Raw genomic sequence first — 15,194 nt, 5'->3', positions numbered from 1 at the left:
AGCTGGTCTGAAAAACAGGGCAACAAGTACACAAAAGGGAGGCACTGATTCTCTCATGTAAAAATCTGTCTTTGGTACTAGACAGATAATAGTGTCACTTAGATAAGGGGAATGGAGTAAGGTTAATAAAACTGGGTCTGGTTAAGTGTGTGAAGATAATGAGCTCAGTGTAGAATTTACTGGGTTTAGAGATGACCTCATGAGACATTCAAATGGGGATAAACTCCAGGGCCTGGAGTCAGAAGACATTAGGGTAGATTTATGAGTCATCCGTATATACCTGGTAGTTGAATCCACACAGAAAAAAGGGACAGCAGAAAGAACCCTAAAGAATAGGCGAGTGAAGGTGACCTAGATGCAGGAGATTAAAGGGGTGGAGGGTGCTTTAGGAAGGCCAGGAAAAGAAAGTTTTAAAGAGATGTTGATGAACAGCAGCAAACGCCATATGAAGGGAAAGATCTGAACAGAAAAATATGTTGAATTTGGCAATTAGTGACTTGATGACAAAGCTGACGGGGTAAAAACGGAAATTGGATTTCAGAAAAGGGATCGGCAAATAAGAAAAGGAGACAATAAATATCACTTTAAGAAGCTTGCTTTTGGGGCCGGCACCATGGCCGAGTGATTAAGTTCGCGCGCTCCGCTGCAGGCGGCCCAGTGTTTCGTTGGTTCGAATCCTGGGCGCTGACACGGCACTGCTCATCAAGCCACGCTGAGGCAGCGTCCCACATGCCACAACGAGAAAGACCCACAACTAAGAATATACAACTGTGTACCGGGCAGCTTTGGGGAGAAAAAGGAAAAAATAAAATCTTTAAAAGAAAAAAAAAAGAAGCTTACTTTTACATAATTTAGCTTCTCTGAATGTAGAGGCCTTATTAGGTGCTCCAAGTTAGATCCACTAGTGACTAAAAAAAATCCTGTCCTTAAATTAGTTATTTGATTACAGCACTTTTATATCAAATAGAAATAATAATAATATTAAATGTTCAATAAATGTAAGCTATTTCTCCAGGATATTTCTCTGGATATTTACATGTTTTGTTACTCAATCATCACAATCCTATGAAGTAGGTATTATCTCTAATTTACAAATGAGATGACTAAGGCACAGAGAAGATAAGGGCAAGATGTGACCTGCCCAGGGTCACAGAGCTGGCAGGATGGTGATCAAACGCGAATTCTGACTCAGGAGAGTAAGAGGGAGGCAGGGCAATATGTGAAGCAAGGGCTAACAGATGAGAACTGTAAATATTACAGTGGAAATGGTTCTGTTTAACTGGCTGCAGTTTAATCTCTATTTAAGAACTTATTTTTAATTTGAAAGATAATTTGTGTCTTCTCTCATCTCAGAATCCCACATTGCTAGGGCCTGACATTTTAGGCCTCCTATGACATTCAGATTCTGCACTGCATTATAATTGTGTTATTTCTCCTACTGAATTGCAAGTTGCTTGAAAATGGGGCTGTATCTTATTTATCTCTGTATCTCTATTCCTCTAATCCTAAGAGTAGAAGATACTCAATAAAGGTTGGTTGCATGAACAATAATTTCTGCTTTTCTAAAGTCTCTGGGGGCCTCAATATTTTTCAAATCTTTAATTGCTGTGTAGGGCTGTTGTCGCTCTGGTATTATTTGGATGGTCTATGTTTAGAGAATCACTCAACCTACTGATTTGGGGGGAAATATCCTAAAGTAAAAATCAAACATAATTCCATTGGATAAAACCTTTTAAAGGTTCCCTTCACCTACTGGTCAAAGGTCATAGCCCTGTGCACCAACCTTATCACTAACCCAGGCCACCTGGCTCCACCAACCAAACCACCTGTACTTCTTCAGAGATATTTTGCCACAGAACATGTGAATGTGTTCACCAGGTGAACTCCTTCTCCAGCTGAAATTCTCTTTTCTAAAGCTGTCTCATATTTGCAATTTTTATTTTCTATTTTTGCTCTCTCCCTGACTACACAGTAAATTTCCTTTAAAAAACTCCCCAAGGCAACACATCTTTGTTATCCTCAGGTCTGGGAAGTAGCAGCTTAGTTAAGTGTTTAATAAATGTTTATTGAAGAATAAATCATTAAAGCATACTTCAGTACACCTGCTGGTACTATATAATATTGACTCACTCTCAAAAGTGAAGATTTTAGGTTGTTTTCCATTACCAACAGGAAAGGTGCACTTCTCTATTCTACCTCATCCCATAAACTCGTGAATTCAAGATAACTTGTACCTTCACTACCAATTAATCACGATTGCCTTCACCAAAGACAGAGTATCAAAACCCTTTGTGTCCTTAGCAAATAGTCAAACTAATAAGGCATATTCACAACTATTGTAAAAGACATGGAAAAACATCACTTAAAAAGCTTTGGAAGTGCTCTAATTTAAGTATGTGAAATGAATTAAAATCACACTTCTGGGGCAGTGTCTTTTTCATCGGTATCATTTCACCTCTAAGTGCATATGACATAGAAGGCACTCATCTGCCTCTTTTATAAAAACCTGTGCCACAGCCAGCTTTGTCAAAGAGCAGCTATGTCAGGTTTCTGGAGAACCCAAGAATATACTGACTTTGTGCTGGCCTTGAGGCCTTTGGCAAATCATCTGAACAGATAGCATTTTCGTTTTCTCCTATAGGGCCTCAGCATGCTTGGAACACTATGTGCTTTAACAAGTCTTGTCACAGGCGCAATGTGTTATGAGGCGATCTTCACATTTCATCCTAGAATAACTAAGTCTTTGCAGTTATCTTCAAGCTGCTTCCCTTGTTACTTAATCCTGGGGCTTTATTATCTTCATTGCACAGATGGGAAAGAGAAGGGAAGAAGGGTATAAAATGACTTGGTTGAAGAGGCCCACCAAGTCACTAAAAGAGACCTCATTCTAACTATCAGTTCCTAATCCTCTTCTCAGAGAACCACTTTGAGAAAATTTCATTGACAGCAGGCAGAATGGTGTCAATCAGTTATTAGCTTTTACTGGTTAAATATGAATCAATAACGTAAGCTTCCTAGGCCCGCAGGTTATGACAGCTCTAGGGCAGGAAATCTGATGGGTTGTTTTGCTGACTGAATCCAAGTTCATAAATCTACCTCTTCTAAATTTCAAGACAGCTTGACCTAACCTTTAACTCTAGAGCATTTTTTTCTCTCTCTAGATCTCTAAGTCTTTTCAAATTATATTCAGTCTCCTCAAAGTGTCAAGTCATACCTACCTTTCCACTTCAGGATCAAGGCTGCCAGAATTTTCTTCTACCTGAGCAGTAAACTAATCCCTCCTGAGACATGGTGGGTTCCAAGGCACCCATCATTCACCGCCAACTCTAGACCTAGACTCTAATCTGAACTGCTAGGGGAGCCCAGCAATTTCAGAGTTCACTTCTGAACCACCCTCGGAGGAGTGACTCTTCTAATCCTCATCCATTTATAGGGTCCAGAAAAGGGAAATCTCGATTCTCTCAGATTCAACAAGAACTGTATCAGCGTTGCAAGTAATGACAATTTGGCAAACCTAACTATGGACCTTGAAATGGAGTACTAAGCTAAAGATTCCCATATTGCACATGCTGAGGACAAATTATTTAGCAGATTCCATTTCCTGGGCCCAAGTGACTTGCGTAACTAGGCGATCAGCATAGGCTCAAAAGGGGGCTGAGAGCTCACAATTCGGTTTCTGGTACTTTACTATAAAATTCTGCACCAAAATATTCTCGCACACGCCTGCCTCTTGGATGGTGGAAGTTCTTCCCCTAGACTTGTTACCAGACCACGATCAGGGTCCTCTTCCCCTGCAGCGGCCACGGGCCACCCGGGAACTCATTCTAACCACTGCCTCTTGCGGCTCGCGCTAACAAATCCCGAACCCCGCCTGCCCGCAGCCTCTGCCAAGGAGACACCGCAGCCCCAAATCCGTCCGCCCCTCCTCCCCGCCTCGTCCCGGCGCTGCTCGTCATCCCACGCCAGGCGCCACCCTCTCCATCCTGGAGAGGGTTTGGGGCTCCCCGGGCCGGAGCGGTCCCCGGGCTGGCACCTACCTCCCACCTCCTCCTCCGGGCGGGACCGGGGTCAACGCTCGCCCGCCGCCTGCAACCGCCCCAACGGCCACGCCGAGCCTCTGGCGGAGAAGCGGGGCGCCGAGCCAGGTGCCGGCGCTCACCTCCGCGCCGCTCTCCCGCCCCCGCCCTCCCTCGGCCCCGCCGGCGCCCCTCCCCAGGCGGGAGCGTCACAATCCCCGCCGCGGGCCGAGGCTCTCACCGTCACGACCCCGGGAGCGGCGGCGAGGCACCACTCGGCGTCCCAGCCCCGCTCGCGCAGCCCCGAGGGCCCGCACAGGCGCGGCGGCACGCAGCGCCCGAGCCGCCGGCCCCGCCTCCGCCGCGGGCTCCCGCCGGCCCCGCCCCTCGCGGCCACCTCCCTGGCGCGGCAGGTTCCCAGCCCGCCCCCGCGCCCGGCCCGGCCGCCTCCCATTGGCTCCGCCAGTTGCTAGGCGATGAACAACCGCGGCCTGCATTGGTCCGGTGGGGGCCTCCGGAGTCTCCTCCTCGCCTCCAAAAAAACCCGGAGAAAAAGAAAACCTTATCCCCAGAGCCCGAGCGGGATGCGGGCGCAGCTGCGGCTGCGGCACCTGTTACGCCCTGTGATTCACCCGGCCGGGCCCTGCGCCCCGCCCCCTCCTCGGCCTGCAGAGCTCGGGGCCCAGGCCCCGGGGGGGAAGGGGGTCGTGGCTGCTTTAAAGCACGTGTTCCGAGCCCCAGTGAACCCCAAAACCCGGGTCCCCTAGGAGCAAAAGGGAAGGAAGCTCTCAGAAGAGCCACGTGCGCTTGCAAAAGTGGAGAAATAAACCAAACAACAGCCGGAACCCTGAATTAGGTCAGGCCCGGGGACAGGAGGTTCAAGCGTCGGGAATCGTGGAGGCAAACAACCCAACTGGGCAAAAATTAGGGCAAAGAAACGGACCTAGGCAGAGGACAGCGGGAACAGTGAGAAATGGCACTCGTGAACTAGAAGTTTATGCAAAAATGTCCAACACCAACTCAGCAAAATATACGCAAAGCAACCGTAAGCCTCCTGCACCCGTGGCCGGGGTCAGGCCGGCTCCTCCCCTGCTCTGTGTCAGCTGAAAATTCTCCGGGGAAGAAGAGGCCGGAGGGAGCAAAGGGATCAGATGGAGAAACGGCAGGCATATGAATTGTTATAAACACAAAGATGTACTTTGATGGATTTTCTTTTGTTAGTGAAGTCAAGGGATTTACTCAAGAGAGGAAAGACAGGTTTAGTATTTTAAGGAGGCTCCTGAGAACACTTTGAAAATAAAATAGTATGAGATGAGAATAAGAAATATTAACACTGAAGAGCAAGGGAGGGAGGAGTGCTCCCTTCCCAATCTACACGCATACGTCACCAATTCTGGGTGAAAGAGCCAGGCAAGAAAATGAGTCCGCCTTGGTGACAACTTCAGAGTCCAACGAAATCCTCTTTTTCGCCTTTGGCCTAAGCGATCAAGAGGCCGGCTAGATGCTGTTAAGCACAGGTAATTGACAGCCAAACGGCCCGTTAGGGCCCATCGTTGTAAGGACGCTATTAGCGCATGGCTGGTGGGGAGGGAGAAACCAATTATTGCCAATGATTATCTTACTCCCTAACCCAGACTGCTGATGGGGGGAGGGGGTTACCCCAGCTCCGGAGAGAGGCTTTGAAATTTCAGCTGTCCGCCCCCCAAAATCCCACAGTCCTTCCCACTTTAAGAATCAACTTAATATGAGTTTTTCTTTGAAAGAACACTTAAGTCTTCCTTTTGACCGTGTCACTTCCTCACAGAAAGCGAGAGGTCACTCTCTGATCAGCTACAAGTGTTGAGATCAATCAATTCAATAAGCAGCGTCTGGCAAACTGGCAAACCAGTAAAAGAGTCGGATTTTAAGAAGTTTTGGGTTGGGGCTCCGGTGAGCGCCAGAATATTCGGTCCCACCCCCAGCCCCAGGGATGAATCAGAGCTGTCTGAATAAACCAGCAGTTTCCAATCTTTTGCTTTTGGGATCCACTTTCCACTCCTAAAAACTGAGGGCCCCAAAGAGCTTTTGTTTATGTGGGTTAAATCTATTGATATTTACCATACTAGAAATTAAAGCTGAGAAATTTAAAAATACTTATTTAAAAAATAAAAATAATTACATCTTAACATATAAATAGCACATTTTTATGGAAAATAACTACCTTTTCCAAAAAGTAGTATAAAGAGTGGTGTTATTTTAAAAATTTGCAAATATCTTTAACATCTTAATGGGGGGCGTTTGGATTTTCCAATCTGCTGCGTTCACTCTGTCGCGCTGTTTCAGGTTCCTTTAGGAAAACGCCAGTGTACACTCATAAGAGAATGGGAGTAAAAAATGGCAAATAACATTTTAGTATTATAATAAAAATAGTGTTTTCACTGCAGATTCCCTGAGACTCCCTGAAAGGGTCTTGGGGATCCCTTTCCCAGGGTTCCTGCCATTACACTTTGAGAACCACTGTGTCCCCCTTGTCAATGACTGGTTTAGGAGCTGAGCATGTGACCTAACTCTGGAGAGCATGTGATGGGAAGTGAGGGGTAGCGGGCTTCAGGGGAAGGGTTTTGTACCTGAAAGCCTATAAGTCTTTTCCTTCTTTCCTGCCTTGCCCATCCTCCAGTGAGCGAGACAGGTTTGGAGCTGTGGTGGCACATCCGGCAACAATGAGAGAAAAGCATGAACAACACAGGAAAGGTGACCCAGAACCCAGACGTCACTGAGTGGCTAAATTACCCTGCCCGGGCTATGCCTGCCTCCAGGTGCTCACATGGGAGAGAATAAATGGCCTATTGCTTAAGCCATTGTGGGTCAGGTATTCAGTTGCAGCTAAAGAGATTCTGACTGATACGCAGGACAAGGTAAAGAATTTGGCTGCAGCCTGAAAATAATCTAAGGACACTTTTAGCCCAGGGCTGAAGGAGTTGGGCTTGATAGAACTTTGCTATGGTAAGGAAAGATAAAGGGGAAAGATATCATCCAGAATTTTTCTTTTAATTGCTTTACTTTGGCTGCTTTCCTCCCTTTTAGCAAAATTAAGGGGATGTGACTATCAAGTATTGTTGTTTTCCAAAACATATCAAAACTTCCACCCTTGCTCCTCTGTAGTCTATTTTTATCACAGTGGTCAGAGTAATTATTTTAAAATATAATTCAGATCAGGTCATTTCTCTGCTTTGGCTCCCCTCAGTGTGAGAGCCAGAATTCTTTCCATGGCTACAAAGTTCTTATGACCTGCCCTCTATCTCCTTACCTCTCTGGCCTCATGTCCTACAACTCTTAACCTTATTCAGCGAAATATTAGCTAGCTACCTCACTGTTTCTCAGTCCTGCCAGGCACATTCCTGCCTCAGGGCCTTTGCACTAGCTATTCCCTCTCTTTGAATGTTCTTCCCCTTGACATCTATATTACTTACCTCTCCCCTTTCGAGTCTACCCAAAGTCATCTTCTTTGTGAGGTCTAACCTGACATTATATGTATTTAAAATTGGAATGCCCTCCTCTTTTCCAAATCTCCCTTACCTCTCTCTGATATAGTCTTTAATCATAATATAGAATTTACTCATTTTTTTTGTTTGTTTGGTGCTTCTTGCTTTATTAGAATGTCAGCCTGGCGGAGGCAGAGATTTTGTTTGCTTGTTCACTCATGTATCCCCAGTGCCTAACACAGTGCCTGGGACTTAGTGGTTGGTGCTCAATAATTACTTGGTGAATAAATGAATATAACTTCACATAAATGTTCTTCATTTGAAAGTAATCACCTTGGCAGGCTATCTACATATCCCAATGATACTGCTCAAAAGGTATCACACCAGTAGGCACTGAATTTGTTGAAAAGAATTCTTTCTTCGAGAACAAATCTGATTTTTGGAACAATCCGAAAGTTATTCAGAGCCAAATCTGATGAACACATTCTGGATCCATGTTAAAATGCCAAAACTGTGTTTTCCAACTAAGTTACTGCATTTGGGTGGATAGGGAAAGGTCAAAAAACAAGATGTGTTTGGTTTTCTAAGACAGACAGTAAACTGACAACATAATTTCAAAAAGGAGTTCTAAATATGTGCACCACTAACAAGTTGCGGAAAAAGTATATATACACATATCTATCTCTTAAACTCTGTGTGTTTGTGTGTGTGTGAATGAATCTCTTCCACCCTGTCTGCAGACGTCCATTCTTGCCCCCAATACATCGGGGTCTTTAAAAAATGGAAATCAGATCTCTGCTCCCCTTGCCCCAATTAAGAACCTTAAATGGCTTTTCATTGTACTTAGCATGAAATTGAACTTCCTACCGAGTCGTGCGTGCATGACCTGGCCCCGCCCCCTCTGGGAACTCTCGATTTGGCACACAATGTACCAGCTTTAGCAGCCGCCTCGTTTGTTCTCTGGCCCTTTGAACCTCCTCTTCAGTCTGCCTGGAGAGCTCTTCCCACAAGGGTTCAAGATGGATTCTTTTTCATCATTCGGATCCCACTTCCATATCTATAAAGCAACCTTCCCAGCCTTCATTTTATCTGTTTATTTCTTTGTTTGCTTATGGTCTGTCTCCTCCCCCTAGAATGGAAGGCCCACGAAGGCAGGGACCTTGGTGGTCCTGTTGCCTCTGCAGCCCCAGCCCCTCCACGCTGTTAAGATTGGGAGGGAGGTGGACAGGAGGGAAGGAACAACCGCTTTTCATTTCATTAACTTCTGTTATATATACGTTTTTACAGGTGTGTATTATTGTAATTTTAGAATGTTTTAATTTTGCTGAAATAAATAGGCTCTGCCTTTAATATATGTATTAAGTTAATAATCCACCCCCTATTTACTCATATGTGTTCCTCAGAAACCAGTGTTTCAAATACCCCAGCAAACATTCAGGCCACACCACTTCTACTAACATTGTATATTCAAATCTGGATAATAATGGGCCAACTTATAAAGGCTTTCTGCTCTAATTCATACCATCTGGATTATTTCAAAAGCAGCGACAATTTCCGGATCTAGAGGTGCTGGCTGAGTTTAGCAAAAACAGACCACTGAGGTTCCCTTTTCCTCCTACGTCTGCCTGGGTGAAAATTCCCAGAAAAGAAAACTATCCCTCCTCATTACTCTCCCAGCCCCACCCTGCCCTACCCAACCCCACCGCCCACAAACACACAGCAGCAGACAAATGCCCGATTGTCTTCTAGGTGTTCCCTTCTTACTGCTTAGATTTTAATCTGATCTGCTGAGTGTTTGCCCTGCAATCTTCTTGAAAACGTTCTTTTTGAGCAAGAACACCTGATGCATTTTATCCACCTCTAACACTTTGGTTTCCAATTCGCCATTTGTCCCAAATTGATTTATGAATTTTAAGATATGCCATGCAAAACTTGCCTATGCATAAATCAGCAGATAAGGTGCTATCATAGAACAGTGGTCAGGTACCAAGTAGAGTAGTTCTCAAACTATATTTCCAAGAGAGTAACATAGCTCCTTTAGTAAATGCAGTGAACACACATGCAACAGACACACGAGCGCATGACAGGCAATCATTTTCAGCGTTTTGAGCATTCAGGAAGACGTTCCTGAATTCTGATGTACTGCTTCAACCATGTTAACTCAAGTCCTCAACACAAACTCATCTTCTTCAGGATCCAATCATACTAAGTACAACGACTTTTATATTCTTACTGAAAACTTATGAGGTCTCATCACACAGCGTATAACATTTCACTTTTTAAAAACTCATCAATTATACATATCTCCTTTAGGGTCTCTCCTCCAGCTGCCTTGTTTTTGCTCAATCCTCCCTTCCCTTCCAGTATACACACACACATGCACACACACAAAGCTAACCTTGTTGACTACCGTGGCCTCTAAACCTTTCTCAGACAGAGCAATTTGGCTCAGTCTACTCTTCTAAACTTGCAAATTTAAACCCAGAGCATTGATCAGCCAACAAAAGACCCTCCAAGGAAGTGGAGGGACTATAAATGACCCAAAACGTTTTTTAGTTATACTGAAACCTATTTAAAAACCACAGAGCACAAAGATCCAGCACTAACTTGAATAGTTCTAACTGATTTAATTCTGCACCAAAGGACCCTTTTAATTCACATAGTCTTAGTCTCCCCTCTCTTATCTGAAATTTTCCTCAATGGTTCAATGAATATTTATTGAATGATTACCGTATGCCAAGCATTGAGGGATATAAGGTCCCTGCTCACAACAGGAACTCAGAGTCTCCCAAGAAGACAGAATAATGGCAGTCTTAGTGTTGTAGAGAAGAAGTAGGGTGTACCATAAGCACTTGAGTCAGACTGCCTGGGCTGAAATACTGGCTCAACCACCTGGGTCCATGTTGATGTAACTGAGCCCCCAAACCAACCTGGGGCTTCCTTCCTCTGGGCATTCTTTTTAATAAACAATAAATGCTTGGTGGTCTAAGTTACTACTAGTTCGGTTGTTTGTTACTTGCAGCCAAAAGCATGCTATCTGATGGTAGCATCTGAAAAAAGAACTCTCATGAAGTGAGCTGATGGTGTGATATTTCATTTTATTAGTACAAATATACCCGTGTCATAAGTGGAAGCAGTCAAGTGATCAAAAAACTCAGTGAAAAATAGGGTATAGGAGTTATTTGCAAAGGGCTGATTGAATGGAATAAACAAGAAGCAGGGAAAATGTGGCACTGTTTCTATGCTTTGAGTTATAAATATATATCTAGGATCTTAACATTGTTCTAAACTACTGTTTCTTTACTAATTTATCTAAGCCAGAAAAATTAAAGCATATTGATAAATACAAATTTTCACAAAATGATTTGCCATTCTGAAATTTTCAGGCCATGGCACTACGTTTGCTTGCCCATACTTGCTTCATGTTATAGAGACTGTCCAGGAAAAGTCATGTGTAAATAATGTATTAATTAATCAAATCACATTCTAAATGTACTAGTGGAACTAGATATCTAAAAGAAAGTTATGATAAATCTTTTTGTATGATGGATGACATCTTTGTAGATCAAATAGTCTCTTTATCATCTACCCATTCTGTAAGATCATATTTTAATATGCTAGATTTCCTTAAAAGAGTTTTACCTGTCATCATTTAAAACCTAGACTCTTGTGCAACTGTTTTAATGAAGAGTTTTCTATAATATGAACCATATTACAGAAGGCTGAGGTTTGCAATCAACAAAACAGTTCATATCTTTTTATTTTGCAACTGGCAACTCAGTTTTTCCTTAGTGATAGATTTCCACTTGATTTCGTTATTTATATTTTGCTAGGCAGAGTTTCTTTTCCTGTGTTCTCAGTGAAGGAGAAATTTGGAGGATTGGTTCCTGATGGGTTTTATTTCCTGCTTTGTAAACCTCTATCAATGATGTCATCAAATAATTGCTTGAATTGAAATATAGTGGAATAGAATCCTCTATATGCTCAGTAAAACACTCACATAGAATTTCAGATTTGAAAAACTTTGATATCAATTAAAATATGGTATTGATTCAAAGTGACAGCTTAAGACTGAAAATCATATGTGAATCTGCCTGTCCCTTTAAAAGGAAAAGCAATTGCGTCCCGGTTGCTGAGCTCTCTTGGATTTATTTTATCTTAGCAGCTGTTCCTGAAGTCGATGTTATTCAAATGAGGGTTTTCAAGCTCTTTGTTGTGTTTTTCAACTTATGGTATATGCTATCAAACGTAAAACTCAAATTTAGAATGGGGTGGGGGTGGAGACAATTAGAAATACTGGAGAAATAAAATAATATGGGAAAAAACCCTCTAGTTTTCATTTAACAAAGATAAAACTGTTAAACATGATCTGCCTGAAGCCCCAGTAACCGAGGCAAGACAAAACCCCTGAACCTCTAAGCAGCAAAAGTTGGATGATATATTTAGTAATAAGTGCTTGTGTAGGGGGAAGGGGAGATGTCCTAGATGGAAATAATGGAAGTTTCTGTGGTTTTAGACAACGAGGAAAGAAAACATCAAACACCTTTCTTGACACTTTGGAAATAAGCATATTCTAAATTTTGTGTAACATAGGCTACTGTATGATCTAGAAAGAATAACTTTACAACTCATACACCTTCTATTTCATTTATTTTCATTTCACTTGTTTTTCAAGGGGCAGCATGGCACATTTATTGAGTGTAAATCCTGTAGAGGAATATTGGCTCTGCTGCATATCTGCTGTAGAAACTTGTACTTTTCATTTAATTTACAAATTAAACCAGTTTGCTTCAGCAACAGCAAAGTATATATCAAACTTTAATTTATTTAGGAGTTATCGCCTTCATTTTCATGTCACATATAATCATTTGCTGGTATTGATGTTAATCATCTATTGAGTGATTATTATTTGTCAAGCACTGTTCAAAGTGCTTTACATATTAATTCATTTAATTCTCACAACAACCCTATGAGGGAGGTATCATTATGGCCTATATTTCCAAATATAGGGAGGTTGAATAATTTGCCCAATTATTTAACTGAGAGGTTAAGTAATTTATGCACAGCAAGTAAGTTTCAGAGCTAGGGAGTTACAGAGCCCATGTCATTACCAATCTGCTGGCGACTGTCTTAATCTCTGTGGCTCTTCAGTCATTTTTATTCAAATGCCTGGTTAGTGAACAGAAGTTTTCAAACTAGGATAACCGCCTCTGCCATGTGCGTGAAGACTCTCCACGTGGCATCGAGTGTGGATAGTTTTAAGGGCACCAATTCCACATCCTCCACTTTCATTTCTACACTTTCCTAGAACTTATCCACCTAGAACATGTTTGTGGGCTCTTTTATACCTGCTTTGCACAACTGCCATTTTCCACTAAACAAAAGAAAGTCATTCTTCTCACAGATTCCACATCTTACTATGGCTCATTGACCCCAGGTACACAAAACACAGAAAATTAGAAGCCTGTGTTAGTGTTGAGAAAGAGAATGACTATTTTGACTAGGAACAAAACTGTCACCTGATAGAGCCTTAAAAATAATTTAAATGACAGATTGTCATGTGATTTTTGGTATATAATTGAAAGGAATTCAAGGAATTGAGTAACACTGCAACACCAGTTCCTCCCATTCCCATCTACTTATTCCTGTGAACAAAGCATTCAGCGTTTATATCCACAAGAACAGCGTCAAATGCGTGAATAGAATTGGGGCAGAACTCAGTCTCATTCTAACTATAAAAAATATTCATCCACAAATCCACCGGAAAAGAAAAAGCCCCTTCCTTTTCATCAATAGAGCAATTTCAATAAAATCTTACTTTTTATGTTTAAAAGTAGTTATCACTTTGTAATGTAGCCACTGTTTGGTCAATTGTGTACTACTTATCATTTTAGTGATAACTCCACTCAGAGACATTTTTAACACCTAGAAACTTAGAGTCACAGGAAAGTAAGATTATGTAAATATGTAGTTATAATGTCTGTTGTAAAGAATGATGTAGTGATCAGTAAAAATTTTTCAAGCATGAAAATATGCAATAAGATAACATTTATGGGAGAAATGGAGTGAAAATCTGACTTCCAGAAGAAGGAACAATGTAAATTTTCTGACTGTTAAAGAAGAGTTAGTTCATGTATATTTAAAATGAATAATGTTGGGTAACAAATTACTGTGGGATTTAGACTCTTTGGGATAAATTTAAAAGAGTGAGCTAACAGCTTTATTTTTAAATATCGTGAATTATAATATGCTGGAAATTATACCCTTTGCAAACTTATGTTGAAAAATTATAGGTAGCAACAAAAAATGTGGGAGGGATACAAGATTTTCAAAATTCTTTCAGGGAGGGGGGAGGGTATGCAAGCAAAATTTTGAAGACCACTGATCTCGAAACCCACGGAAGATCTCCCCAGGGAACTTGAAATCTGGTCCAGGTAATCATTAACACTACCATTTTACACATAAAAACATGGTTGCTATTTAAAATAAAATGCCCCTGGTCACTGCTCTATAGCCCTGGACGTTCAGCAAACACTAACAAATGAGAACTGCATATACCACTGTGAGCTGATGTAGGTACTTTTTCCTGTGCTATTCTTTCATCTCTGAAGACACTACGTGTAGCCATGTCTACCATACTGTGTGTGTTTCAGGAAAACAATAACACAAAACACAGCTTTTTTTTTTCTTTTGACTTTTTTTAATACTCAGAAAAGCTTCATTTTTTCATCTAGCTTTCTGACTCTGTGCTTGTGCCTTCAACACTTTCACAGTGGTTTTCTGCTCCTCCGTACGTAAAGCACGCCTGATCCTGTCACAGACAGATTTAGCACACGTGGAGCGTCCATAGGCCCTGCTGACGTGTTTTTCATTTTAGACAACCTCATAAGAACTTTAAGTCTCACAGCATGCACTCCTCAAAGTCGGCCTGGGCACACACCACATGGCGATTTTGGTGCTTTCCCAACCTTCTTGGATAAAGGTAAACAAATCTATTACCAGGGGCTCCAGACGGCCTAGTTTTGTTAGAGGCTGTATTGTAGGATAGCCTATAACGTTGGACCATTTTGAATGCCTCTAGACACTGTCCCCAGAAGAGGAAAAAGGAAGCACTTCCAAGTTCAAAGGCCCCCCCCCAAAAAAAAAAAACTCACCCCACAGCTTTTAAGATAAAGAAACACTGCCACAAGATTTTCCTGTGATTTCTCTGTCAATATAAGCCTGGTCTATGAGCTACTTAGGATATGTATTCTCCAAACCCAAATTTAACACCCATAATCTGATATGTGAAAGTGTCCTTTGGCGGTTAAACTAGCAGTTTACTAGAAATCAGAAATTTCCTGAATATCCAGGGACTCAGATCAAAATAAGTAACAAATAATATGATCCACATCACGTCTACTGTCTTAAAGTGAAAGTCTTAGATCTTACTGTAGTGCCAAACTTGGACTCTAGAAAGCTTGGATTCTCATTTTATTCTTCCACTACTCTTTAGTAAATAACTTCTCTGGGCCTCATTTTCTTCCCCTGTAGTATAAGCGGGATTACTTACATATCTTTTGTTTCCTTCTGCAGAGAAGTTCTCTTCATTCATTAATTCAACAAGCCTTTACGGAGCACCTGCTATGTACCAGTGCTGGGTCAGGCGCTGGAGATTCAGAGGTGAATGACACAAAGCCCTTTCCTCAGGGAGCTTCTAGGCTGTGAGAATGTCCCT

The 15,194-nt window shown here is 42.1% G+C and overlaps 1 protein-coding gene and 1 pseudogene across 19 annotated transcripts in view; both read right to left on the bottom strand.

The window, feature by feature from the left end:
• SSX2IP (SSX family member 2 interacting protein) overlaps positions 1–4,427 on the bottom strand; it is a 50,600-nt gene extending 46,173 nt beyond the window's left edge. For 4 of the 19 annotated variants that reach the window (XM_070592080.1, XM_070592085.1, XM_070592086.1 and 1 more), the window contains exon 1: positions 4,258–4,397. The gene's annotated coding sequence lies outside the window, so the exon portion shown is untranslated. Of the gene's footprint in view, positions 1–4,037 lie in introns of all 19 variants that reach the window. The other 15 variants (XM_070592074.1, XM_070592077.1, XM_008542718.2 and 12 more) reach the window with 11 other exon arrangements.
• A 9,776-nt stretch (positions 4,428–14,203) lies between these two features.
• LOC103566344 (large ribosomal subunit protein eL34 pseudogene) lies at positions 14,204–14,543 on the bottom strand (annotated as a pseudogene).
• Between the last annotated feature and the right edge of the window lie 651 nt (positions 14,544–15,194).

This window comes from Equus przewalskii, chromosome 24, assembly GCF_037783145.1.
Source record: "Equus przewalskii isolate Varuska chromosome 24, EquPr2, whole genome shotgun sequence".
Taxonomy (NCBI): Eukaryota; Metazoa; Chordata; class Mammalia; order Perissodactyla; family Equidae; genus Equus; species Equus przewalskii.
This window is presented reverse-complemented; position numbering and strand designations above follow the sequence as displayed.